This window comes from Prionailurus bengalensis, chromosome C2 (genome assembly GCF_016509475.1).
Source record: "Prionailurus bengalensis isolate Pbe53 chromosome C2, Fcat_Pben_1.1_paternal_pri, whole genome shotgun sequence".
In the NCBI taxonomy this organism is placed as follows: domain Eukaryota; kingdom Metazoa; phylum Chordata; class Mammalia; order Carnivora; family Felidae; genus Prionailurus; species Prionailurus bengalensis.
The window spans coordinates 123,034,737-123,061,239 of record NC_057350.1 but is presented as its reverse complement, the minus strand read 5'-3'; the positions used below and the strand labels follow the sequence as shown (position 1 = coordinate 123,061,239).

At 42.3% G+C, this 26,503-nt stretch overlaps 1 protein-coding gene across 6 annotated transcripts in view; it reads left to right on the top strand.

Moving 5' to 3' along the window:
* ZBTB38 (zinc finger and BTB domain containing 38) overlaps positions 1-26,503 on the top strand; it is a 157,103-nt gene that overhangs the window by 45,527 nt on the left and 85,073 nt on the right. For 4 of the 6 annotated variants that reach the window (XR_006299482.1, XM_043595254.1, XM_043595259.1 and 1 more), the window contains 2 exons: positions 749-821; positions 18,539-18,604. The gene's annotated coding sequence lies outside the window, so the exon portion shown is untranslated. Of the gene's footprint in view, positions 1-748; positions 822-18,538; positions 18,605-19,191; positions 19,555-26,503 lie in introns of those variants that run through there. The other 2 variants (XR_006299484.1, XM_043595257.1) reach the window with 2 other exon arrangements.

Genomic DNA, 26,503 nt, shown 5'->3' with positions numbered 1-26,503 from the left:
AAACCGAGTAATCAGACATAAAAAGAAAGCCTGTTCTAGGCAAATACGTCCCCTATGTCGTCCACTTGTAGTTTTGCACTTAACCTGGTAAAAGATGGCAGGTCTCATAAGAAAACATCCACAACCTGCCGCCTTCACAGAGCGTGTTTCTGGTTGCTTCTGATTGTTTTGGTGCGCGCACCTCCATTGTTTCATCACCATGTTTATAGAGTGCTTATTTTAATTCCTGCTTGGGCTATTGCATCTGGAATGATACTAAACACAAAGACAGATCTAGTGTATCTCTGATATCTGTTTTAATGTCACCTAAAAAACTAAAGTCTTTGCATAGCCTATAATTTTACAAGCTCTGGAAGTTCCTAACCAAGAAAGTTAAGTTCCTGAGAGAGAAGTTTAAATGTGTACATAAGAACTGCAGAGCACATAGGCATAGAAATCATACCCAGTGCTCCTAGCCTCCAGTGTCATCCCCTGAGTCAGCATTTAGTCTTTGAATAGCTTACTTAGCAGAGTAGAATTGTTCTTTATAAATTCTGTTTTATAATGATTAGAGGGGGATGTATTAAAAAAATAAATCTTATTTTAAAGGCAGCGGAAAAGCTTGTCATTCACTGGAAAACAGTGGCAAATTCCTTTGTAGTCTGACAACACTCTTGGGAAGTAACCCTATATTTGTTTTGTTTTGTAATTCTAATATATTCATTTTGTACATCTTACGTTTACTTTTTGTTTTAATTTAATGCATCAGGTTGTCGATGTGAGATTCTGCTAAATTACTGTTCTTCTGGCTGTAAGATCTGAATGCTGTGACCACTAATTTGGTGAGTGTCATTTGTCCCTAATGGCTGCTTAAATTTAAATTCACTAATTCTGTTCTCTTGGTTTATAGTAAAATTTAAGGAAAGGGGAGAAGGCATGGGAACTTCCGCACACACACAAAAACAACTACATCAAAAAGGACATGTAAGTGTTAGGATATGCCAATTGCTATAGTAGACTGAAAAATGTATAATGGCTCAAACACAACAGAAGTTTATTTCTTGCTCACGTGACAGTATAGTGGGGCAACTCTCTTTCACACATGCATTCAGAGATACAGATGGAAAGAGGCTCCACCTTCTGCAGCATGTGATTTTCAAGGCCATCAGGACTGTCTCCACTCCCCAGTGAAAGAGAAGAAGAGTGTGAATAAGAGCAGAGGGGAGGTTTTCACCGGCCATGCCTAGAAGGGATGTACAACACTTCTATTCACATTTGGTTGACTAAAACTCAGTCACATGACCATGGCTAACTGCAAAGGGATCTGGGAAATGTAGTTCCCAGGGAGGCAGCCACTTCCCAGCAATGGTCTAGAGAGTTTCTGGATAAGAGGTTGTCCTCTCTGGCACAGCATAATAAAGAGCTTTGAGATGCTCAAGGATAAGATACCAGAATGAATTAGTGGGAGAAGCAAAAAATGATCAGATATTTAGTATTCCCTGACTGACTCTCTTAGGTAAAATCTAGCCATATGGGCAAGAAGCAGTGGGTGAGATTTTTCAAGATGCCTCTGTTCTTTCCAACCCTGAGCCTTTCTATGAGCACTACCATGCTGCCAGTGACCAGTACATGAGGAAGGACTTTCTTTCCCTTATTTTCCCCTCCAGGGTCCTCTTGGTCTAGGATCATTCTGGCATTGTTTCCTGCTTCTGGGTCTAGTCATGCTAGTTGGAATTGTCCAACAGAATTCTGTTCCCCCAACTTTTAGCCCCAGTAGTCTGTTGGAAATCTCGTGGTTTCTTTAGCTCATGGTTCTGTCTGCTTCTGGGAACTTTGGGAAGCTATCCTGCCTGATCTACTCCAGATCTTGGCAAGTGTTTTAATCTTAGGTGTGTGATCGGGGTAAGGGGTAGGATCCCTGACTGAAATGAGATCTTCAAACCAAGTTATTAGAGAAACATTTAAAAATAGATTCAAAAGGCTCAGGCTGGAGAGATTAGTGCAACCCTAAGGATTTGATACATAATTCTAGTTTTTTCTTTTCAGGGAAAGTTTCAAAACATGTACTGAAATAATGAGTGGTAAGGGTATAATCCCTGTTTAGGGAACTCTGAGCTAATTTTATGTTTTATGTAGCCTTTTCACCATTGCTGGTCTTAGTGCAGAATTCCCCTGCTGGTAAATATCAGAAACCATATGGTGGGTACCTTATGATGCCCCAAGGGCAGCATAAAGACCTCCAATAAAAACGGACTTCACATGCTTGCTTCAGCAGAGCATATACTAAAAATGGACTTTGCCTGAGTCTTTGTCTGAGATAGTTCTGTAGTTCTGTTGTCAATATCTGGCTAGATACCCTGGTTTCTGATTGTATTTTGCCCCTGGACTTGACATTTCTGAGGCCCACACCCACACCCTGAAGAGCACACATTGTCCATTGTGTGGGAAGGCAGCTACTGGCCAGTTTGACACAGCCTCTAGGGCTCTCATGGAAACTGGTGCCTGGCCTATTCTCCTATCACTGCTGCCTCACCTCTGCCGCTGCCCAGTGCTCTCACATCAGGAATGGTCTAAGGAGAAGTGGAGTAGAGTAAGTTGAATTGTTGCAAAAATGCTTCAGTCTCTCAGAGTTCATTTGCTGTGCCTTGGCTTTGTCCTGGAAGTATCTACTGAACTGAAAGCTGGCTGGGCTGGTGGAGGAAGCTAAAGATAAGACCAAGTTGAATGGGCCTGCTTAGAAGGGTGCAGCCAAAGGAGTAAGTTGAGAACAAATGCTAGGTTTCAAAAGCTAGAGCCAGGTGGGGATGATCTGTTACTGGAAGCCCCTGTCTAATGGAGTCAGCCAGGAAGGGCAAGGCCGAAGGCCATTCAAGAAGGAAAGATGTCAGGGTCCATTTACTTGGGAGGCTCAGCAGTCCCAGTTGATAAATTTCAACCGCCATGTGGTAGTGACTTCTCAGAGCACTAAGTACGTAGGAAGTGACATATGAGTGTGTGTGGAGGGGGTGGGCTGGGGTCAATCTCCTGATTACTCCTGTCTACCTGTATTGATAGCATGAAAGGGAGGGGTGTGTAATCGCCATATCAGAATTTCAGTACTGTCAGCGTGACCCCTCCACAGTGTTGTTACAGCACGTTGAGTGACCTCACAAACACAGCAACACGGCAGGGGTGACAAGGTATACACTTGGTAAATATTTTGATCTTCAACATTTTCAAAAAAGTGTCAAAGTAGACATTATGGGAAAAATTAGACTTTTCTTTAATTTTATATTTTCTTATTTAAAAAACTGTTTATTCCACGTGAGGGGTATAATTAAAATTTGGGGCACCATAGTCTTTTCAGAGCTTAGGTCACCTAAAGAGCTTAGCCCGGACCAATTAATCTGTGATAAGCAGGCATGGATGTGCACAGCAGGCTGACATAGATAGTGTCTAGACCAGTTGATTATTTTTATTATTTTTATTTTTTAACTTTATTTTTGTTTTATTTTTTAAATTTTTAATGCTTATATATTTTTGAGAGAGACAGAGTGTGAGTGGGGGAGGGGCAGGGAGAGAGGGAGACACAGAAATGAAGCAGGCTCCAGGCTCTGAGCTGTCGGCACAGAGCCTGACGCGGGGTTTGAACTCAGGAACGAAACCGTGAGATCATGACCTGAGTTGAAGTGGGATGCTTAACTGACTGAGCCACCCAGGTGCCCCTATTTATTTATTTTTAAATGTTTATTTTTGGCAGAGAGAGAGCATGTGCCTGTGCGAGAGGGGGAAGGGGCAGGGGGGTGGGGGGGACAGAGGATCCGAAGTGGGCTTTGTGCCGATAGTAGAGAGGCGGATGTGGTGGAGCTCGATCCGTGAGATCATGACCCGAGTGGAAGTCAGACATCCAACTGAGCCACCCAGGTGCCCCTCAGTTGGTTATTTTTAATCCCAGAGGTTTTATAGTTTTCATAGCACAGAAATGCAAGCCCTCTTCTTACACTGGGTCGGCATTTATGAATGTTCTTTTACTCCACTTAGAGGATTTTGCAATAAGGCCACGTCATATTCACCAAAGCTAAGAATTCATGGTAATAGGGCTTTGTAATTGCTCATGCTGAAATCCCCCGATTTCTTGTCAAGAACGAAGTTGGAAAACACCACACTTGAAGACTTCACGGTTTTGTTTTTAACTCAAGAAGCCTCTGCTTTTCATCAGAACTTGAAAGCTTCCTCCCGCCTCCAAAATGGTATTTTTAAAGGATGTAAAACTGAGATTCTGTCAGAATAAATAAAGTAATATATGTGAAATGGTTTGGGGGGGAAAATGGTTTGGGCAACTTAGAACAATGTATAGCGAGTCAAGATACTGATGAAAATAATTATAATAATGGTTAGCATTGGTGTTTTGACTTTTACTGTTGGTATTAATATTGTAAGTATCATCATTTAACATTTTTTGGTCTTTCTCAATTGACTTTCATCTGAGATCCTTAGCACCACTCACTAGCTAGCCACAGCATGTGGGATAAAATTTTCAAGGTCATTCGGAAAGGTTTGACTATAGGCCAGAAGCCTAACCAAGAGGCTTGTAATGTTACTCAGAGAGAGGTTTGACCCGGGGGGGGGGGGGGGGGGGGGGGGGGGGGGGGGGAGGGGTCACTGAAATCTGTGAGACAGGATGGATTTGAGCTATCTCTCTGCCAAAAAAAAACCCAAAAAAACAAAAACAAAAATGGTGTTTCCTGGCATTTTAGGGGGCTCCCAGTGCATTGACCACAGGAGGCTTTGAAACCACTCCACAGAAGCACTGACGTCGGGTGGTGTCTCCCAAATGAGAATGGAGTCCATCGCCTGTCCCAAAGCTCTTAAACCTGAGTGCAGTCTGTCTGTTTGGTGTTAATGGGGCGGGGGATTATACAGAGTCAACAAGCATGAGTTCAACCCAAGAGCAGTAAAGAAGGTATCATTTAAACTGTGAACTCCCCTCCATGTCCCAGATCCTGTCATCTGTTATCTTGGAATGTAGCGGGGAAAGCAGTATCTAGTGAAAGGATTTTCTCATTGATCCAAATTCCTTGGCATCAACTATTCCAAGGTGCTTCACAAAAGAGAATGTAGCTTGAAATTTACCCCAGACACCAGCCAGAGTCTGAGTCCTTCTACGGCAGCCAGGCCATGGTTGGGCTGGACTCCTAAGAGGAGTCTCTTCCCTCCGTTTTCACCCTACATGAGGTGAATTCCTTTTTGTTTCTTTTAAAATACTTATCATTGTTTTTCAGATAAAAAGAGTCATAACTAGTTACTATACAAAAAATAGAAAATACAGAAAAATATCAAGGAGAAAACAACAGCTTCCAGGAATACAACAAACAAGCAACAATTCTGTATTACCATTTTGATGTATTTCTTTCCAGTTTTTCACATATAGAAATTATTTGACATGGTATTTTATGTTTTTTCTTACCTCACTTCCATTATGTTGTAAGTATTTCCCCAAGTCACTAAATGGCCTGTGAAAATTTGATTTTTTTTTATGTTATGTTATGTTATGTTATGTTATGTTATGTTATGTTAGTTAGTTAGTTATTTTTGAGAGAGAGAGAGAGCGGGAGCACAAGCGAGGGAGAGGCAGACAGAGGGAGACAGAGGATCTGAGGCAGTGTTTCCTGACAGGCTCTTTGCTGACAAGCTGTCAGCAGCTAGCCCAAAGTGGGGCTTGAACTCACAAACCGTGAGATTGTGACCTGAGCCAAAGTTGGACACTCAACCGACTGAGCCACCCACATAACCCTGAAATTTTGATTTTTAACGTCTGTGTTTCCCTTGCATTGATAATGTCTTAATTTATCCTTTTTGGGTTTTTTGATGGGCATTTTTTTAAAATGCCTATTATTATTTTTTTTTTAATTTTTTTTTTCAACGTTTATTTATTTTTGGGACAGAGAGAGACAGAGCATGAACGGGCGAGGGGCAGAGAGAGAGGGAGACACAGAATCGGAAACAGGCTCCAGGCTCCGAGCCATCAGCCCAGAGCCCGACGCGGGGCTCGAACTCACGGACCGCGAGATTGTGACCTGGCTGAAGTCAGACGCTTAACCGACTGCGCCACCCAGGCGCCCCTTAAATGCTTATTTTTGAGAGAGAGAGACAGAGCCTGAATGGAGGAGGGGCAGAGAGAGAGGGAGACACAGAATCTGAAGCAGGCTCCAGGCTCTGAGTTGTCAGCACAGAGCCAGATGCGGGACTCAAGCCCACAAATGGAACTGGGAGATCATGACCTGAGCCGAAGTCCGATGCTTAACCGACTGAGTCACCCAGTCGCCCCTTTGATGGGCATTTTGATTGGCTGTAATGCTCTGCTATTATCAATCTGTAAACATTCTTGTGGATGAATTTTTGTGGACATCTTAGGGAAAATTCCTAGAATTGAATCAGTAGGTCAAATGACCTGTTTCTAAATTTCCTAATGCACATCAGTAAATTAGCCTCCAGAAAGTCACCAGTGTCTATTTCAAAACCTAAGTCCCCTTCAGTTTCTCATGTTAAAATGCATGCTCCTAGGCCCAAGTGGCATCAGAAGGTCTAAGGACAGGGCCTAGGAATATGCTTTTCAATACACCCTCCTAATCCTTATACACGTTAAAGCCTCTTGATATGCTGCATTCAATTCAATAAACATTCATTTCAGCAAACACTTATTAGAAAACAGAGAGCCTTGAGATAGTATATCTAAACCAGAATTTAACTTAAAGTGTCCTTTTTTGGCCTCTGAAGTTTAGGTTTTTTCTTAATTGTGGTATGGTATAGTTGAAAGATTTTCAACTAGAGAATCGGGAAACCTTACTGTAAATATGAGATAACTGAGACCCAGAATGATTTACTTCCAGGGGGTTAGCCAGAGATTCAGTGGCAGCAGTAAAACAAGGACTTGGGTAGAAGCAGGGCCTAGATCTCCCCAACCTCAGGGTAGCAGAGACAAGGCCCCAGTGAGAAGATAGACACCTCATGTGAGAGACTCTGCCTCAACCAGGAAACTTTGATCTGCCTTCTTATAGGCAGGGCCATATCTCAGGACCGGTATGGGCAGCCCAGACCCTGTGAGGGGCCCAAGGGCCCACCTTGGTCACCTAATGAGACCCGGCCACTGTGTGCCCTAAGCCCTGAAGTGGTAACACCGAACCTGGACCGAAGAGGACATGGGCAGCCACGCAGAGGCACGCACAAGAGCAGAAGAGGAGGCCGGGTCCAGAGTCAGAATGCAAAAGAGCAGAGACTCATATTGTAGTCAGATCTTAACTGCAAAAGAAGACAAAGCCAGAGCTAGAGGGGAGCTGTGTGACTCATTCTCAAGGATGGAGTCCCATCACATAACTTCACTGTCTGGGGAGGTACCTGTCCATAGCTGTGCCTGCCTTTTTATTTATTTATATTTATTTATTTATTTATTTATTTATTTATTTTCAACGTTTATTTTTTTGGGGACAGAGAGAGACAGAGCATGAACGGGGGAAGGGCAGAGAGAGAGGGAGACACAGAATCAGAAACAGGCTCCAGGCTCTGAGCCATCAGCCCAGAGCCTGACGCGGGGCTCGAACTCATGGACCGCGAGATCGTGACCTGGCTGAAGTCGGATGCTTAACTGACTGCGCCACCCAGGCGCCCCATGTGCCTGCCTTTTTAAATCTGAGAGGTGCTGTGCACCGGGCTGCCTTCTGACAGCAGGTGAGTAGTAGCACCTGGCTGAAGGAGGGGCAGTGGGTCAGAGAAGAGGCTCCTGAAATTGGGAAATCTGGGAAATTCTCTGTTAGAGCAGAAAACATAGTAAACAAACAACAACCAAATTAAAAAAATTTTTTTACCACCTTCTAAGGAGGTGTGAGCATCCATCCTGCTGCATAACCCTGCTCAAGCCCATCAGACCATGCCTATTGGTCACCTGATGGCATATGGCCGACCTTTCTCATTGTACCACCCCAGCTTCTGGGGGAGTCACCATCATATCATTTGCTTTCATGCTCAGCCTCCACAAACAGCTCAGTTCCAGATGGTCCCTAGTTCATGTTTAGGTTCTATAAATCACTATTTAGGTTCCTCCACAGCCAAGTCCACATCTTCTGCCTGTGACTGCACCAGGTGAAGTGCAAGAGCCAGAACGCAGAGGCACCAGGGAGTTTGCCTCTGATCACTAAGCTTTACTGCTTCTGTGAAGGGTCTTCATGGTCTCTTGGCTGTTCCCACATAGCATCACTGCTCTTCTCATTCTTGGCCTTCTGGTCCAAACTCGTAGATGATGGGTATGGATTCCGGGAAGTTCTACAACCTCCCTTCACTCAGGGGTACAACAGATGGAAGGTGACTTCCCAGACATGGCTGGAGCAGTTGTCATCACTATGATGTTGGGTCTATGCAAAGCCCATCTCCCTGGCATCCTTTACAACTTCTTTGGCTGAAGCACCTTCTGATGCTTAGATAGAGTTCTAATTACTGGCAAGACCTGGATCCCTTGGCCAAGAAGGTCCATGTGGTGGTGACAGCAGTACCTCTAGATCTAACCCCCAGGAGGTAGATGTTGGAGTTCTGTGACATCCAGACAAGGTGCCCACATGCTGCTGGCAAATCTGAGATTATCAACAGAGTAGGAAGTCCAAGGGCAAAAAGTGTTCAGTGGGGTCTGTGATCTGACAAGTGCTGCTGGTGATCCCATTCTTCCCTGTCTGTGCTGACTCCATGTCTACTCCCCACACACCTTGCTAATGAGTAGCTGACTTTAAGAATAAAAAGCATTCACACAGTCTCTGGCCAAAGCGGCTGGACGACCCCGGCCCAAGCAAATTCTGTCTCTGCTCCACGGCTGCCATATGGTGGCTTTCATATCACCTCTTGGGAGAGTGTCATTGGTATCAAGTCTACCTGTTGGGCCAAGATGTACTGCCTCAAAGAAGCCCAGCATCCCCCAGAGTGTGATGTCCTACTATTGTAGTCAGGAGCAACTGGTCAAACCTAAAGACTCACCACATATCAAGAGCCCCATTTTCCATCACTGAAATGCCAGACAGCTCAAACTGCTATGTAGACAAGTATTATGAAATCTGGAACAGTGAGAGATATCAGAAGGCAACGCACCCAAGCTCTGAAGACACCCCCAATTGACTGCCATCTTGACCAGACCAGCAGAAATAATCCCTACACGTCTATCAGAATGCCTAAAATAACAAATTCTGATGTTCCCAAAAATTGACAAGGAGGTGAAGAAATTGGATGGCTTTGCACCTCTGGTCGGACCATAAATGGCCACTCCGGAAAACAGTTTCTAATAAAGTTAAACATACATATATCATACAGTCCCACTCCTGAGTGTTTATACAAGAGAAATGAAAACTTATGCTAGCACAAAAGACTGTATACCAATATTCATGGCAGTTTTATTTCTAATAGCTTAAAACAGGAAACCAGCCAGACGTCCTTCAAGGGGAAAATGGGTAACAAAACCGTGGTACATCCATACCATGGAAAACTATTCAGCAATGGAAATGCACACACTCTTTACATACAACTTAAATGGATCTAAGGGCATTATGCTGGGTGAAAGAATGCCAATCTCAAAGGGTTATATACTATATGACTCCATTTATAACAAACTCAAAGAGACAAAATTGTAGTGATTGAGAATAGATCAGTGCCAGAGGTTGAAAGAAAGTGTAAATGACTTAATGACCTAAGAAAGTGTGATTCTAAGAAGGTTAGCACTGGTTGTTTTTTTTGGGGGGGGAGGTTTTTTTTTGTGGTGATGGAATAGTTCTGTATCTTGGTTGTGATGATGGCTATTCCAATCAATAACATGTGATAAAATTTCATAGAAACACACATGCACACATACACACACACACACACACACACACACACCCATACAAAAACTGGTGAAATCCAAATAAGGTCCTTGCCTGAGTCAATAGTATTTTACCAATGTCAGCTTCTTGGTTTAAACAGTGTGCTAGGCTAGTGGATGATATTATCACTGGGGGAAGCCAGATGAAGTTATTTAGTTACTCTATTTTTTCCATGTTTTGTGATTCTTAATCTATTTCCAAAAATGTTGTTAAAAGCAATTTCTAAAAACTCTTTTGAAGCTAAAAAAAGGTGGGGGGAGGGTGTTCCCCACCCCAGAAAAGGGGGATTCAGCCACTGGCCTCTCTTTTACGAACAACTCCTATTGTTTATTTTGCCACTTTCTGATTTACGGATAGCCTTCTAAGGCCTCGCCCTCTGCTTTTCAGAGACAGCCCATCTCAGATGGAATAAAGCTCAAGTATTCCAGCAGAGAGAGTGTGAATATGCCCCCTTTCCCCTCCCTGAGACTTGTAACTTCAAAGCGAGGTAAAGACTCAGAGATCTAAGAAATGGTCTCACGATGAAAATCTAGGACAAATCACCCTTCTTGCCCCTGCACGGTGATTTCTTTTCTGGAATGGCTCTTTGTCTTCTCTGCTCTTCATACAGATTATTCTCTTCACCTTCACCAAATGGGCCCTCCTCTAATGGAAGGAGATTAACCCTTCTTTGCCCCCTTTCAATCTCATTCAGCGGAGGGCTTTCTTATAGCTACACTGCTCTCTCTGAGCCTTGTGCCACAGCTGAATGCTACAGCGTGAGATGGCTGTCTTCCCTTTGAAGATGTATGCCTCTGTCAAACACCTTTTTGCCAGATTTGGCCCTGGAAAGGCAGTTTTGAAATTAAACTTCTCATGAGCTGCTTGGGTTTACAGAATGGAATTGCACAAGGCCATGGGCATTTAGGTCAAGGGGTACTTGCTGAGCTCACTACCTTCAGGTCCCCATCTTAATGAAATGCTAGCATTATTTACTCCCTTGCTTTGCTGAGGGGTCCCCAGCATCACCTAAGATTGAAGCTGAGCACATGGGATGGATTATGTGGCATCCTGTCCAGATATGACAATACACTCAGACATAAGCTACTGTCCCCTAGGATGAGCCTCAGCCCCCAACTTCCTGCCATGTGTTATTATGGAGATTCATCTCCAGGGACCATCGTGAGAGGGACATAGGTGCACCTTTCTTGGGCCTGGCTTTGGCCCATAGTTCAGGGCAGTGTGCTAGAAAGGTGTCAGTTTGAATTGTTGATTTTCAGTAGGCGTTGGTGAATCTCCTAGCTCTGCACCTTTTGGTTTCAAAACCATACTGAACAACGGAAAATGAAACCTGCAACTTATTTTTAGCTGCTCATGCTAACTCATGAGATTTCTTTTTTGCAAACCAAATAGGATAAAGCCTACTTCAGCTGGCTAAACTTAATCTGATTGACTTAAATGGCAATCAAACCTACTTCTCTGATACTTCCGAAGTGACCCTTGGTCTCAGGTGATATTTTGGCCAACATTTACTATTTTGCTTAAAATTATATTTAGTTGAGCTTTAAAAAAAATTAAACAAGTATACTATAACATTTTCTTGTGAGAGGAATTGAGAAATAAGTTATAGCTGTCTTACCAGCATCTTCATTAATTTGCTTTCCTATAACCATTTAATAAGTACCTATTTATTTATTTCTTAATTTTTTTAATGTTTGCTTTTTTTTTGAGAGAGAGACATAGTGCAAGCAGGGTAAGGCAGAGAGAGAGGAAGACACAGAATCCGCAGCAGGCTCCAGGCTCTGAGCTGTCTGCACAGAGCCCAATACGGGGCCCAAACCCCTGAACCATGAGATAAGCCAAAGTTGGACGCTCAACCGACTGAGCCACCCAGGCGCCCCAATAAGTACCTATTTAAATGAAAGCCTGGAACTTTAATTGAGCCAGTATGTTGCATTACAAAGGGCAGAGTACTAGAAATTAAGGAATAGGGCTTTTATCCTGTTTGCCAAGGTCTTCAGATATAATACTCTCTTTGAACGTGATTTTTTTCCACCTCAAAGAGAGGGTTGAGATGGCATCTTGCAAACTGCCTTGCCCATCCTATAGTTCTACGAACCATGTTCTGATGCTGAGGGCCCAGGAAAGGTTGAGGCACAATTTGAAGGCAATGGTATTGCTGTCAGACCATTCTTATTTCTGTCTCCCTTTTTCTGTTCTGGGAGGGACAGATTTAAACAAAGCCTGTGGTCTGCTTGCCAGACAACTTGTGACTCCCTTTGGGAAACAAGTGATTAAGTACTTGAAAGACTTCCATAGATATTTGCAGCCCCTAGGTCCATTCCTTAATTCATGGAGCAAGTTCCCCTATTTTGGGAAATGGCTTCATGAGACAAAGCTAAAGATTCCACTGGTAGTGATGGGAGCAGAGAGGGAACTCCCAAGTTGGTGTTGGTCAGTGAAGAGCATACCCATATGAGCCCCCTTCACTGCATCAGACAACGCTCTGGGTGCCGCGGGAGATACACAGATCTTGCAGGAAGCAAGCCAGAGACGTGATTAAAGGTAGATAATTCAATCAACAAAAACTTATTCTGCCTTTATCTTCAGTCTGAAGGAAGTGAAGTTTCACTGAGGTTTGTTAAAGCTGCTCTGGTGAGATGAGGTGCATGGTTATGGCCTTTCTGAGCCATGTCTTTATCTGAAAGAAGACAAGACAAATGGCTTTGTTCCCAGGTTGAGTCTTGGAGTATTTGCTGCCCAGGATGAAGGGAAGATATTAGGAGAGGATTATGTTCTCACAAAGGGTGGCTTTTACCAATCTGTGAGAATTCTTCCTCCTCCACCCTAGTTTACATCCCCACCCTCCCTCTTCACCCTACTTGCCAGTCTCTCAAGAAAGAAGAAACTCAGCCATCTTACTGAATATGTGTCTTGCCAATTCAGGATCTAGTAAAACCTTGTTGTTCTTTCCTTTAGTGCCATGTTGCAAATGCCCTGAGAAAAGCAGGAACTATTCTGCTGCTAACGTTGAGGTAGTGATATCAAAACAGGGGTGAGGAGTATGGAGGATAGTCCCACAGGAGAGCTGGATTGAAGTGGGGCAGAATGTTGTCGGTCAGAGTCTCCCTCCCAACCCTAAGTCACTCACCAGTTTTTCTCTGTTGAAAACCGCATGGTTCACATTTCCCGTCTCCCCCAGGTCTTTCCTAGAAGATAACCTCAGTTTGGTCCCCATGGTTTGCTGCCTCATCTTTGCCATCAAGTATGTACTCCGTTCCCACATCTTACACAGATCCTAATGGATAGAAGTAAGAAAACTCATGTGTAAGAATTGGAGGCTTCCCAGAGTTCAGATTCCTCAGTCCTATCCGTCTACTCAACCATTCATTCTACTGCCTCATGAGCACCAAGCAACATAATCCTCCTCTCATATTCCCAGGCAGAGTGGAGCTGATTAGAAAGCCCCCTTTGAGAGCCATCTGGTTGGCATATAAAATTACTGCCAACGAGCAAGATAGTCAGCTGGCCACATAACCAGGAGGCAGGAGACTTGGAGTCTAGCTCTTGGCCTAGACCGACCTGGAAAGCAAGCTGGGCTAGATTTTTTAGAATTACAAACTTCGGAGCCGGAAGGGATCTTAGAGCAAAATGTACAGATGCTAACAGAGAGAGTTAATCACTAAAATCATGCATTTGAAACACTAACCATGGTTGAGGAAAACCTCTTACTCAAAAGTTAGACTTTTGAAAAATCCGTTTTCAATATATGTTGAGGAAGGAACTCATGATACCAATTTAGTTTATTTGTTCAGGACAAAAATACTATTCGTAAGTGGGAACCTGGTCAGTCTTGATTGCTACACTGATTTTCTTTAACTGAAAATTTAGATTAGAACACTCTAACAACCTGATAACAAATTTACTCACACATGCTGAATCTATTAGGTACAAAAGGAAACAAGATATACTTTTTAATATAACAAATGGGCTAACTTATTAAATGTGTGATCTTGGGCAAGTGACTAGATTCCTCTCAGCCTCAGTTTCCTCATCTGTAACATGAGAAGACACCTAGTGAAGGCTTTTGCTCAGATGGAAATGTGAGCTTTCCCACTTACTTTGTCTCATAAAGCATTTCCAAATTACGACACATCACTGACCAAAATTGTTAATCTGCTCTCTACTCTTAACTTTTCAACCTGGTCTAATGAATTCCTCCTTTTATTTTCTTTTCCACCTGCTGGTCCAGGCTGTCTCCAGTTGATGGCATCCTAGGTAGCCACAGTTCCCAGGGCCTGGGAAATTAAGGCTGGTTCTTATAAACAGAATTAGTCCTGGCTTCAGAGAGTGGGGATTCCATCTACCAGGATTCTGACAGGAAGAAGTTTCCTACATCAGGACAGAATGTGGATGGAGGAGGTTTTATCCTCTGAAGATTGGTGGAAAGACCTAGACTCTGGAATTGGTCAGACTTAGATTTGAATCCTAACTCTGCTATTTCCCATGTGACTAGAAATCCCAATTAGGTCCTCAGCCAAAGTTGATAATAACTAATACCTTGAAGCCTTTTGGTTAGAAGTAAATAATATAATATAGCCAAATATTGAGTATGTAGTAGGTTCTCAATAAATGGTAGCTATTATAGACTTAGCTCTGATTAAGATAGGAAACAGAAGTTCCTGCCCAGCTCCGTAGGCAAGATATAGATGTTCAAAATAGCACCAGACTTTCAAAAAATTTTAAGTAAAAATATCATCCAAAGCCACTTTTAGTCCTTGATAAATTAAGTCACCATGTTGTTTCCAGGACTAAATACATTATAGACCGATGTAATAACCTCATAAAACTTTTAAACTTTTTAATGCTAGGAATTTAAACAAAAATGTTGAATTTGCTGAACATTTCGTTTGCAAAAATTTAGATTTAGAATGGCCTAACCTGGTAACAAATTTACCCAGAACTTTGAATGTCCACATTAGGTGTAAATGAAAACCAGCTGTAATTTTTAATGCAGTGAATGTAGTAACATAGTGCAAACCAATCCAAATGTTTATAAACCAAGGTTTCCTCTGGGACTCAGTGCCCTGACTTTCCTTTTTTTTTTTTTTTTTTTTTAAATATACAGAGTCAAGCTTTGTTCATACTTGAATTATGTACTTTGCATAAGCCATGCAATTTAACTTTAACCCACAGGACTGAAAATAAAATGAGCTAAGACTGCAGAGCAACGAGACTGTGGGCAAGGAAGAACGTTAATCAAAGTGAAAGGCACACCCCTCACTGCTGTCTCTGTCCATCTCTGTCCTGTTCCTGCCAGGCTGTTTAGGGCTCCTTATACTTAACTCCTCAGAGTGGCAGAAACAGGTTAAAATTTTTATCACGGAAAAGGGATTTGTCATTTATTTATTTATTTATTAATGTTTATTTTATTTTTGAGAGAGAGAGAGAGAGAGAGAGAGACAGAGCATGAGCGGGGGAGGGGCAGAGAGAGAGGGAGACCTAGAATCTGAAGCAGACTCCAGGCTCCGAGCTCCGAGCTGTCAGCACAGAGCCCGACACGGGGCTTGAACCCATGAACCGTGAGATCATGGCCTGAGCCAAAGTCAGACGCTTAACTGACTGAGTCACCCAGGCGCCCCACAGGGATTTGTCTTTTAAATTAATATTTGTGTATGTGCCCCGAGGATGTTGATGAGGAGCATGCTATTTCTAAAAATCATAAGTGAACACATACCCTTGCCACTTGTAATCATGACAAAGCCTAAGTAATTCAGGCATGAGCGTGGTTTTGGTTTTTTGTTGTTTTTTTTTTTAAGTGCAAAACAGGATTTACTAGTCGAGAAGGTCTGCCTAAACAAGCTCATCAATCTGAATGCTTTTAACTACAATTCAGATTTGTTTAACCCAAGCAGGTTTGGTAAACGGGCCAAGTTTGCTCATTGCGCATATTTAGAATATCACAGAATAAACCAGTATGTGGCTTTTAGGCTCATTTTGACAGAGGGCGGACAGGGAACCCACTGGGAGGTTTGGAAACCGCTTGCCCTGGCATCAGGTTTAAGAGTATCAGTAGGGGACCTGACCACATTCACCACCCTGCCCCTGTGAGGACATAACACTATTCGCTCATCTCATGGGAGCATGATGCGGAATACTGTCCTTGTCACTGTCATTTATTATCCCAGGCAGAGGAGGCAGCGACTTAGTTCTATGTGGTCACAGTTGATTCCATGTGGTGTATATCTAGCCTACACGATAATAATTTGTGAGTATTTTAACATGATTGTCTAGCTTTCTGATGTTATTACTAGGGAACAGCTGAACAGACGCTAACAGCACCAAATGTCTAGGTGTTCACTTCTACCTCTTCTGACCCCACCGTGAGGACCCTGCTTTCTAGATGACCGTGTATTAAATTGGTACCTTGTAACTCAGCCTGAGAGTCTCTCTAATTCTTGACCCCCATGGTAAAGGAGGAATTAGCCTAAGGACACTCCATTCTAATTTTCTGTCGCTGTCAATGCTAACCAGAGCTCATAGAGCATTGTTGTGGGGGTGGGGAAGATGGCTCCACCACTGGTGTTAGACCAGGAGCTACTGTTTCTGTCAGAGCCACGTTTATTTCTGGAGTAGTTGTGGGGGAGAGATGTGCTCCAAAGAGAAGAGGATTCGGTGTGGTTCAGGTATGAGCGACCATCTGGACGGCCCAGCTCGGAGACTTTAAAGTGTATGGGATAGAGATGGGCTGGGTGCTTTCCACACATTGAGCTGAAAATCACTTGGGTTCTGGGAAACGAGATAGAATGAAAGCTAGAAACAAAAGATCCAGTTGTGAAACCTAGCACCTAAGTTAAGATGCTTGAATACAATTCCTCCTTTAAAAAAATTCTGGGGTACTTGAATATTTTGCTAACCTGACTATTTTTAGCCAGTCCTTATAGAAGATCGAGGCGCTAGGAAACTAGAAACCCCAGAAAATATGAATTCATTTTTGCACGTGTTAAAATTAATTAGCATTAGTATATTCAGTGACACAAGACAAAGAATTTTGGAGGGATAAGAAGAAAAACGTAAATATATATTCAAAAGAAGGCTCATAGCATTTTATAAAAATGTTGGCTTATGTCCAGGATCTAAGGGTGGGGGTGGGTATGGTTTCTTTGTAGCCGAAGAAAGTGGAAAAGAATCTGTTCTATTTTCTTAAAAATAAAAGACTTCTTGTTTTATACAGCATGGTAAAAGAAATGCTTTTCTGTTTTTTACCTGCCGGCAGTTTCTGGAGGAAATTTTTCTAGCAAGCTATGCTGTTTTCCTCTCTTTGGGGACATGGTGACACTGGTTTTGTAGCTAAACAGTATTTGCTTATTAGGCATTTCTTCAAAATCCTGAATAAGCAGCTCTTTCCACATTTTTGTTCCACATGTTAAACGTTTCACTGCAATTTGAGCTTCAATTGTGTGTGTGTGTGTGTGTGTGTGTGTGTGTGTGTGTGTTGATAGAAAGGATTGAAAGGGGATGCATAAGAATTCTTAAAGGTTTTTTGTTTAAAAAATTAATTCCTACAATTATGTATTGGAGTCTCTACAGAAGGCAATTCCAATTTATTACACACAGCCAAACTAGATCCCATCAATCTTGAACAGCGGGGGTAGGGAGGTGGTATTGAAGAAGACATGAAATTTGGTGTTTGAGTAGATGAGATTTAATTTTCGGAAAACATTTCACTCATAAAACGGATGGCACCCCAGTGTCAGCCCTGACCTCCATGATGTCAATGTCATCGTGCAAGCATAGCTAAGATAAGCCTCAAAGTAAAACAAAGAAACATCACATCTCAGCACAACACCATTTCTTCTCTGACAGCATGTACAATATATACACATATAGCCTTTGGATATCCCTGCCAATGCCTCGTTACTTTACAGTTTAGCTTCTGGAGAGGGAGGGAGGACAAAAATCATTTTGCGTGTTCTATGTTCTGAGCAAATGCGGTAAGTACGCTGGTGCAGGTCTTAACATTATTTAGGTCAGTATCCTAAGGATGGCTTTTATCGTTCATGATGATCAGCTATACCGTACATCCAAAGGAATTCAGCATCAATTTATTTTTCTGTGCTGATTTTATTTGCTTCTAAGTTTAAGCAAATTCATTCACATTTTAATACAATTCCAACGGAGGAGGTATCTGCCGCTCTGTACTGCAGATACATTCAGCAGGATACATTTACACGGCTTGTGGTTAGAGGTTATAGCACCGATACAGACAGCCCGATCATGCATTCTTCTGTAAGCCTGCCGGCACCGTTTAGGATTTGAAAAATAATCTAGAAATGCTATACCCTGTATAATATTATTTTTTTACTTCACAATAGCTTAATAGTTTTGCATTTTTGTTGTTGTTGTTAGCAATTCTATGAAATTAATAGTCTATCAAATGCACCCCAAACCAGATACATACTGTATTGAAAGCTTTCTTCAAGAAGAAGATATGACAGTATTCATTCCGGCTTATTTTCTTCATTAGCAAAAGGATTGTTTGATTCTCAGAAGCAAAAGGACACATGCATTGTGCAGCAGCTCTGCTTAAGTGTACGAAATGCCTTCTACTGTCTGGTTGCAGAATTTGGAGTTTGCTAAACAGTGTTTAGTGATTGGGCTCATCTTGCATCACCAGTTGATGACATTTTTCTTTGTTCCCTCCTACCCAGTTGAACCAAGACTCTGAGGCTGATATGCAATGTCACTTACAACATTAATCAGATACTGCATTTAAGGTGAGCTGTCCCCTGCCTCCTCCTTCCCCAGTGCTCGTGTCTGCATGCAGTGCGTATCTTGCTTCTGCGAGCCTAAGATGGCAGGCAGGATTAGCCGTGCTTTTGCTGTGTGTGCATGCTGTGTATAGAATTCATTACACGTTGCCTAGTATTTCAGATGTGAGTATGTAAATGCTCGGTATGCCATATCATCTGGTAGCGAAGACTTGTTTTTGCCTCATTACAGCCTTAGATATTTCAACATCACCTTTCAGTTCCGATTCATTTGCCTCTGGATGTTTGCTTTTCATCACGTTCAAAATAGGATTTTACCTTTTTTTTTTTTTTAACAAAGCCAAAAAAAAAAAACCCCTAAAAACAAAAACAACAACAACAAAACTCTGCTACCAGATGGTGTCTCTCCTTTCTTCTTGCCTTTGCTGTCTTTTAAATAATGTATGTTGTATTGTTAATTAATGTGAATATCAAATTAAACACTTGAAACTTACATATTTATTATGCAGGTAGGAGGCAAGGTGGAATCTATTTTTAACTCGTGTGCACTCCATGGTGTGCACACAAGTTGGTTCTCAAATTTGTATTTTCAGTGCTGGTATCAGTGGTTTGATTTTCAGCAAATGTGACAGTGGCCTTTGCAGTGGTCAGCTCCGGGCTTTGAACTCTCAGAGGAGGAAGGGGAAAAGAATTCAGCACATCACCTCCTTGGTTGCAGCCTCAGAGAAACCTTGGAAGAGAAACTTCTTTTTTCAATCCTATTTTCCTGTTGATAAATTCAGTTCTCGTGATCACAGTACATTCAAGCTGTTCTGCGTATGATTTTTTTGTGTGTGTGACAATTGCATCTAAAACTTGTGAGCAAGAAGACGGAGAAATCAGTTGGTCTCCATCGCTTTACATAAAAATGGCTGAGTGTCTTGTCATGCTAGCACTGCATTAAGTGATACACACAGGTAGGTCGAAATTTGCATGTTTTATAGATTTTTTTAAGCCATGCAGCAAGAATATTAGAGGGATTAAAATATGACTTTCATAATGAAAATTAAATAAGACAGCTGTAATTTTTTGGAGGGAGGGTATTAAATTGGATAGGCTTTCCTATTCAGATACTATATCAATGTATAGCTTTGCTAAACTTACAAAATGATTCTGCTATAAAAGTGAGCTGATTCCTTTTTAAAAAATTATATATATATGATAGGTGTGGCGCCATTAGACAACAAAAGAATTTTTTGAAAAGTCTGTTGATTCAGCTCCATTTTAGCTTGAAACTAAAAATAAATGGTTTTCTTGAGATAATTTTAAAGAGCGCAAACAAGCTTAATAAGAAACATTTAAAATATTTAAATTTTAAGAAGCGGTCTTTAAACGTGTTATATGAAAGATGAAAATAAAAACTTACATGCTTCCAAAATCCATTTTAGATAATATACAGGAACAAATATACTATTGGTTTATCTATTATTTGGAGAGATGAGGAGTTACAATTTTTAAAGGGGGGTGGTGGATATTAAATATAGATGGCCCTGTTAGAAGAAAGAGAGCTTCACTGAAAGAAAAAGAGTCCCTAGAATGGTTCATTGCAGACCATACAGCTATGGTTCTGTAAGTACCAAATTCTGCCACTTTTCAAAATAATTTCATGGGCTCTTTCCTTTGAGCTTAACTTCCGAAATATATTTTAGTTTCAACTTAACACTGGGCCAGAACCTGTTTCCTTGGTAACCAAATCTTATTTAAAAATGCAATAACTGATATGCAAAAGAATGTCTTAAAAAAAGAAACAAATGGTTAATGAAAACTGTACAGTTCTTTTTTCCTCCCATATAGAGTCTGCACTGGTTTTAGACGTTTTTAAATGCGGTCTTCAAGCCTTAAAAATTAAGCCATATTTCTACACATATAGAGAAAGCTTGCACAGGGAGAGCTTTTTTTTCCCCTCCTTTGTGCTCAGTACTTTCAAAAATTAAGGTTTTTCTTTGTAACGTGCTCCAGAATGCTGGTCAAGGTTTGTGTACAAAGGTGTAGTTTCATTATCACTGGTTCACCAGCGCCCCTGAAACAAAAGGCATCTCAGAAATTCTGAGAATCAGAAAATGCTTATGCCCTTGTTTTCCCCGATCCCTCCATCGGTAACCTCAGAGCTCTGGGTAGAGAGGGACCGAGACCCAAGCCCACCCCCCCAATGATAAGTGCACATCGAGCCTTTGTGGAAACGTCTTTATAGATGTATTAATAGGAAGATACTGGCAAACCTGAAACCTCTCTGAGGTTTACTCCAATGTGAAGAACATTGAGACTCAGAACCCTCTGTGTAAATAGCTGCTTTATTCTAGCAGTTTGCCCGATATTCCAAAGCACTGTCTGTAAAACCAAACCTCTAATGGGCTAAAGGTTTGTTGCTGCTGTTGTTGTTGTGTTGTTTTGAGGCCAACTTGAATATTTTGCTTGGAGTCTTTCTCTGGCTCAATGATATTAGAACATGATTCACCTCATAGTGATTTCGTTCTTTGGGCTTGCCATGAAATATCCTTCCTGCAATACCTTTTTTTTTTTTTTTTTGGCTGTTCGGGAGCCATTTTCCTTCTTGCCTGTGACTTAAAATGACTAAGTACATTTTGAATATAGCATCAATCAGAAGATCATAAAATGAAGGGAAATGTAGGACACCTGATTCAGTATTGCCTATTTATTTTAGTACCAGGAGCATTAACAGTTGCAGTAGAATCAAGCTAATTGTCATTCGCTCTCGAGCAAATAATGAGCCAGGCATTTGTAATTAAAACACTATTGCTATTCAGAAAGATTACAACTACGACGTCTTCCATTTTGATAGGCCGGTACAAATTAATCATTTTGAACCTATTTGAATCTTAATCTCAAGGTTAGATGGATGCAATGGAATTGTTTTACCATAAAAATGAATGCCTGATAGATTCAACAGTGTATTTCTTCTTTATAAAATGTTGGTCCTTTTATTGTTAACTCAAGCGTGGTTGCGTCATCTTGTAGATTTTCATACCTAATGATTTTTTGTGGCATTATTCATTTATGGTGCTCTTGGTCTTGCCGAAAAGAATTTTAAACACATTTCAAGCAGGTTGAAACCCAAGTAAGACTGTTGGGAAGTATATTGTACCATTGTCATTCTAATAAATAGACCAGCGAATGGAAGAATAATTATTATTTATTACTTTGTTGTGTTTCGCCTTAATGCTTTGCCTTCATATTTCACAGAAATATTTACAAGGCACAAAGCTTTTCTAAACTTACCCATTTACAATTATTATTGGATCTCCTAGTCTAGCCAAAAACACTTCCTGATGATTGCAGAGATGGCATTTACGCCCTCTCATTGCCTAAAAGGCTGTGCTTAACCCATTTACACTTTTGGCTAAGGTGTTTATACCGGGCAGGCCAGAGCAGGTGCGACAAGAAGAATGTGCAAACAACTGCCTTTGTTCTCACCAAAACAAAATGAGCAAATCTGTGGTTTTCTACCTGAATGATTTATAGTCTCCAGTTCTCTACTCTTTTTCTTTGGAGAATAGGAAATGTTTTTCCAAGCCTTAACTCAGTGAGACGACCACGGTTGCATCTCTTGCTACTAGAGTGAGCTTGATCTACCTCAACCAGTTCTGTGGATCCCCCCGTAAAAAGACTGGTAGCCAGACCCTGTTTTAGAGCTGGTTGGTAGGGGAAGGAGGATCAAGAAAAAAGATCTAGCACTTATATCTTTAATACTAAATCCTGCTGAAGCCTTTGAGTTCCTACAACCATGTCATTCATTCTAACGGCTCCCTTCCAGGGGAAATGCTGTTCTTAACAGCTTTGTTGGTAGTGAAACATTCGACAAATTTATTGAGCACCTACTACAAGCCAGGCATTTTCCAAAGGCTGGAAATATAGTAATGGACAAGACATCAGGGGCTGCTTCTTATGGACCTGCCTCCAATGGAGAGGAATGGTGGGGGTGGGGAGCTCAAAAATAAATATGTAAACAATTAAAGTAGACAAGCACAAAGGAGAAAAATAGAAATTTAAAAAGCAAGAGTGAAGGACTCCTGGGTGGCTCAGTTGGTTAAGTGTCTGACTCTTGATTTTGGCTCAGGCCACGATCTCACAGTTCATGGGATTGAGCCCCATTTTGGGCTCTGTGCTGACAGCAGGGCACCTGCTTGGGATTCTGTCTTTCCCTCTCTCTCTGCCCCTCCCCGGCTTACACACACACACACACACTCTCCCCCCCCCCTCTCTCTTTCTCAAAATAAAGAAACAAACTTAAAAAAAAAAGAGAGCAAGAATGATATCTTGGGAGGAAGAGAGCCACTTTTGAATGATTGGCCAGGAAAAGGCTTCCTGAAGAGGTGGCATGTAGTCTGAGACCTGCCTGCAGGGTGAAATGGACCCAGCCAGATGACGTTCTAAGGGTACCATTATGAGGCAGAGGAGGAGACTCATACTCAGACTGCAAACTCCTTTCTTTGTGGAGCTGCTGCTCTAACAGCCAGGTCTGACGACTTTGTAGGTTCGGCCTTACATAGGTCAGCTTCCTCTTATGTAGGTAGGTGGCTGGTCTTAGTCAAATTCCCAGGATGCAGTGCCAGCGAAGTCACTACCTGTGACCCAGTCCCAACCTGAAACCACCTAACAAGGTGCCGTGGTAGTGATGAAAGGCTGGCATAGATTTAGCGCTCACCCCAAAAATCCCCAGCAGAAAGGATTCTCAGAGCTTTGTTTTTTGTAAGAACTCCGGAAAGAAAATGCATGGCAAAACATTGAGACAGTCGTTTCCTTTCACTTTTTCAAAAGCACATGGTGGAAGGATCAGTCCCATACCGCCAATAAATTGTCTTTGTGCTCTAGTGCCTAAAACACTTCAGTTCTACAGGTCACTTTGCCCAACAATGGCTTTATAAGGACCTCACTCCTTGGCGTGGTGTTTCTCTATTCGAGCAAGTAATACTAAAGAAATTCTTTTTAAAAACCTCGACTCTTTTATGCCTTTTAGGTTGGTCTGCTGATGAAGCTCTGAGAACAAAGGGATAGCTTTGCTGTATAAGTTAGAAACCATAAGACCCTATGAAGCCTTCAGAATGTGTCAGAGGCATCTTCTAAGATTGATTTACAATATAGTGGGTTTTTTTTTTAAGTTTTTATTTTTATTTATTTTGAGAGAGAGACAGAGAGCAAGCAGGGAGGGACAAAGAGAGAGGGAGACAGAATCCCAAGCAGGCTCTGCACTGTCAGTGCAAGCCTGACTCGGGGCTCAAACTCATGACAATGAGATCATGACCAGACCAGGAAATCAACAGTCAGACGTTCAACTGACTGAGCATCCCTAGTGGGTTTTGCTTATCACAAGTTAGAGGTGGCCTGGCTGACTCCTTACACTTTGTTTGGTTTTGACTGGCTCGTGAAACTTTCCACTGCCTGAAGACTGTTCTAAACCTTTGTGGTAGAGTCTTGCCCATGAGTGCGGGAGTGGGCTTCACTTCCTCGAGCATCACTTGTTGAGCATGTACTGTGTGAGAGACACCGCTCCAACCCAGGCAGAATGGAATGTGACATGAAATATCCCAGGAAACTTGCACCCAGGTTCCTACACAAGGCTAGCGCATTGTATGGACAGGCACAATTGTGTGTCCTGTCTGTTCCAGAAAGAAATGAATGACATGCTGTTCTCTTAGTGGCTTTTTATACCGTTACCTTGGAGGCCAGCCTTCAGTTTGGGGGCATTTCAGCTGATGGCAGGGGGGCTTCTTCCTGGGACTCTGTATCTCATCCTCATCACCTTCCCAAGATGTCTTGGCTCCTAATAAGCCACCGTATGTCTGGCTGCCCTGCTCCAAGCTGGTCTGCCTACATTTGCCAGGTGACTTCAACAACGGCTGCCACTCTTTTGCATTCATGAGCAGATGTTAAGTTGAGAGGCCCTTGAATGCAAAAATTTGAATTTGTGATGCAGGCAAGATGCTTCTGCCTTTTTACCTTCCCTGTCTGACAGTGGGGGTCTCCCTGCTGTCTGTCCTGCAAAAAGGCTTGACGGGTATATCAAAGACCAGTTGCCAAAGCTCATGTCTCTGTTAGGTGATCTCGGTGTGGCTCTGCTATGGCCTCAATGTCTCATTGACCAGAAAAGTGTTCTTTTGATCTTGTAACTCATTTTGCATCCTTTCCCTTAATGCTTTCCTTGCTTCTGCAGCTTCCTGCTCAGGGTTCAAGACTAGCACTTGGGTCTACACTCACTACACTTGGCCTGCAGAGGGAGTTTGTTTTCTGGTTCTGTTTTGTTTTTAAATTGCCAGTGTAAATATTATTTCTGTGTTCATGAAAAGCTGTGAGAGCTTTCATGATTTTCCTTATATAAAACAATAAACCTCTTCCTTCCCCTGTGGTCATTGCTGCCAAGTGGATATTTTGAAATTCCTTTTTCCTTTTTCCTGCTAAAATGTTCTACCCTGACTGAGGCCTTGCTCTAATTAAGGCCTAACAGTCCTGCCCATCTTCCCCAGCGCGGAGCATGACGTGCGGAGTGCCTGCCCCGAGGGCCTTACAAGCCAGTGAGACGAGAAAACAAAAGCCACCAGCTGAGAATGTGGTTAAATCCCAGAAGGGCAGTGCCCTTGTAATTTTTTCCCCCTTTTCTCTTGTTTCTTGAGCTGTGGAAGGGAAGAGGGGAAGCTTTAGTAGGGAAAGAGAGGGGCTACATCACTGAAGGATTCTCTAGAAACTGCAGGCTATTGCGGAAATGATGTGGAAGAGAATGGGGTGGTCATTTAGGAGGCGAAATGGGGCGATAGAGGGGACTGCAGACTGAGAGGGCTGCAGAGGGACTGGTGGGGGCAGAGAAAATAGGAGGAGACAAAGGGAGCAGTCAGGACGCCGCAGGTAAACAAAAGGAGATGCTGCTTTGCCTACACTGAAGCTGGGGTTGCAGGGTCCAAGGGCCAAAGAGCGGAGAGGGGGTGCAACTAGAAAAAGAAGTCTAAAATGCAGGCTGCAGGCTTGCGGTATAGGGACTGGCACCATGATGTTCTGTCTGGCTTCCATGGTGATGTTGCCCTTGCGGCTTAATTGTCCCATGTTGGTTAGTACAAAGAGCCTACAGACTGACATCCTTAAGGGTAATTTATCCCAGAATTTTTATGAAGTCTCCATCCCAAGGCTTCTATTCTCCATCTGAGAATGTCAGAGAGCCCCCCACCCCCTCACCCCCATTGCTCTGCTAGATCTGGATTGAATTTTAAACGAAATAAGCAGACTTCTCACTGCGTTGTGATCTTCTACAAAGCCCAGATAAGAGATAGATCCAAAATACCTGATTTAAGCTACAGATATTAGGAACTCTCTCCCGAAGTCGTATTGCTCATAACAGGCATACTGCTCTGTTTTTGGAGCCCCCCCCCCCGCCCGCCCCAAAGCCTGTCCTTCCTTGTTCTTCACCAGTTTATCCAGACCCTGATCTGAGTGCCAGTGGTTACTCTCACGGAGTCCCTTGCTCTGTAGGAGGACCACACCAGCTGGTGTGCCACCACTAAGTGCGGTCATCATCCCTGTACTTCTTGCTTAGCTCTTACAGGAATGTGAATCACAGACTTCAGTTGCTGTGTGGACCTTAGACACATTTTTTTTTGTCACTGAGAGAACTGTGGCCCAGAGACGTTGTGACTTCTCCAGGTCACTTGGAGAGTTAAGAGGCCATGCTTGACTCCTGGTCCAGTGCAGTTTCTACAATACGCTTCTTTTAGGTCACAGGGAAGCCCAGTCCTAAAGCACAGATAGTAAATATTTTAGGTTTTGTGGATTGAGGCACAATTGGGGATACCACATAGGTATTTATATAACAACAGAGAAAGCAAATGAGCTTTTTTAAAAAAATTTTTTTACGTTTATTTATTT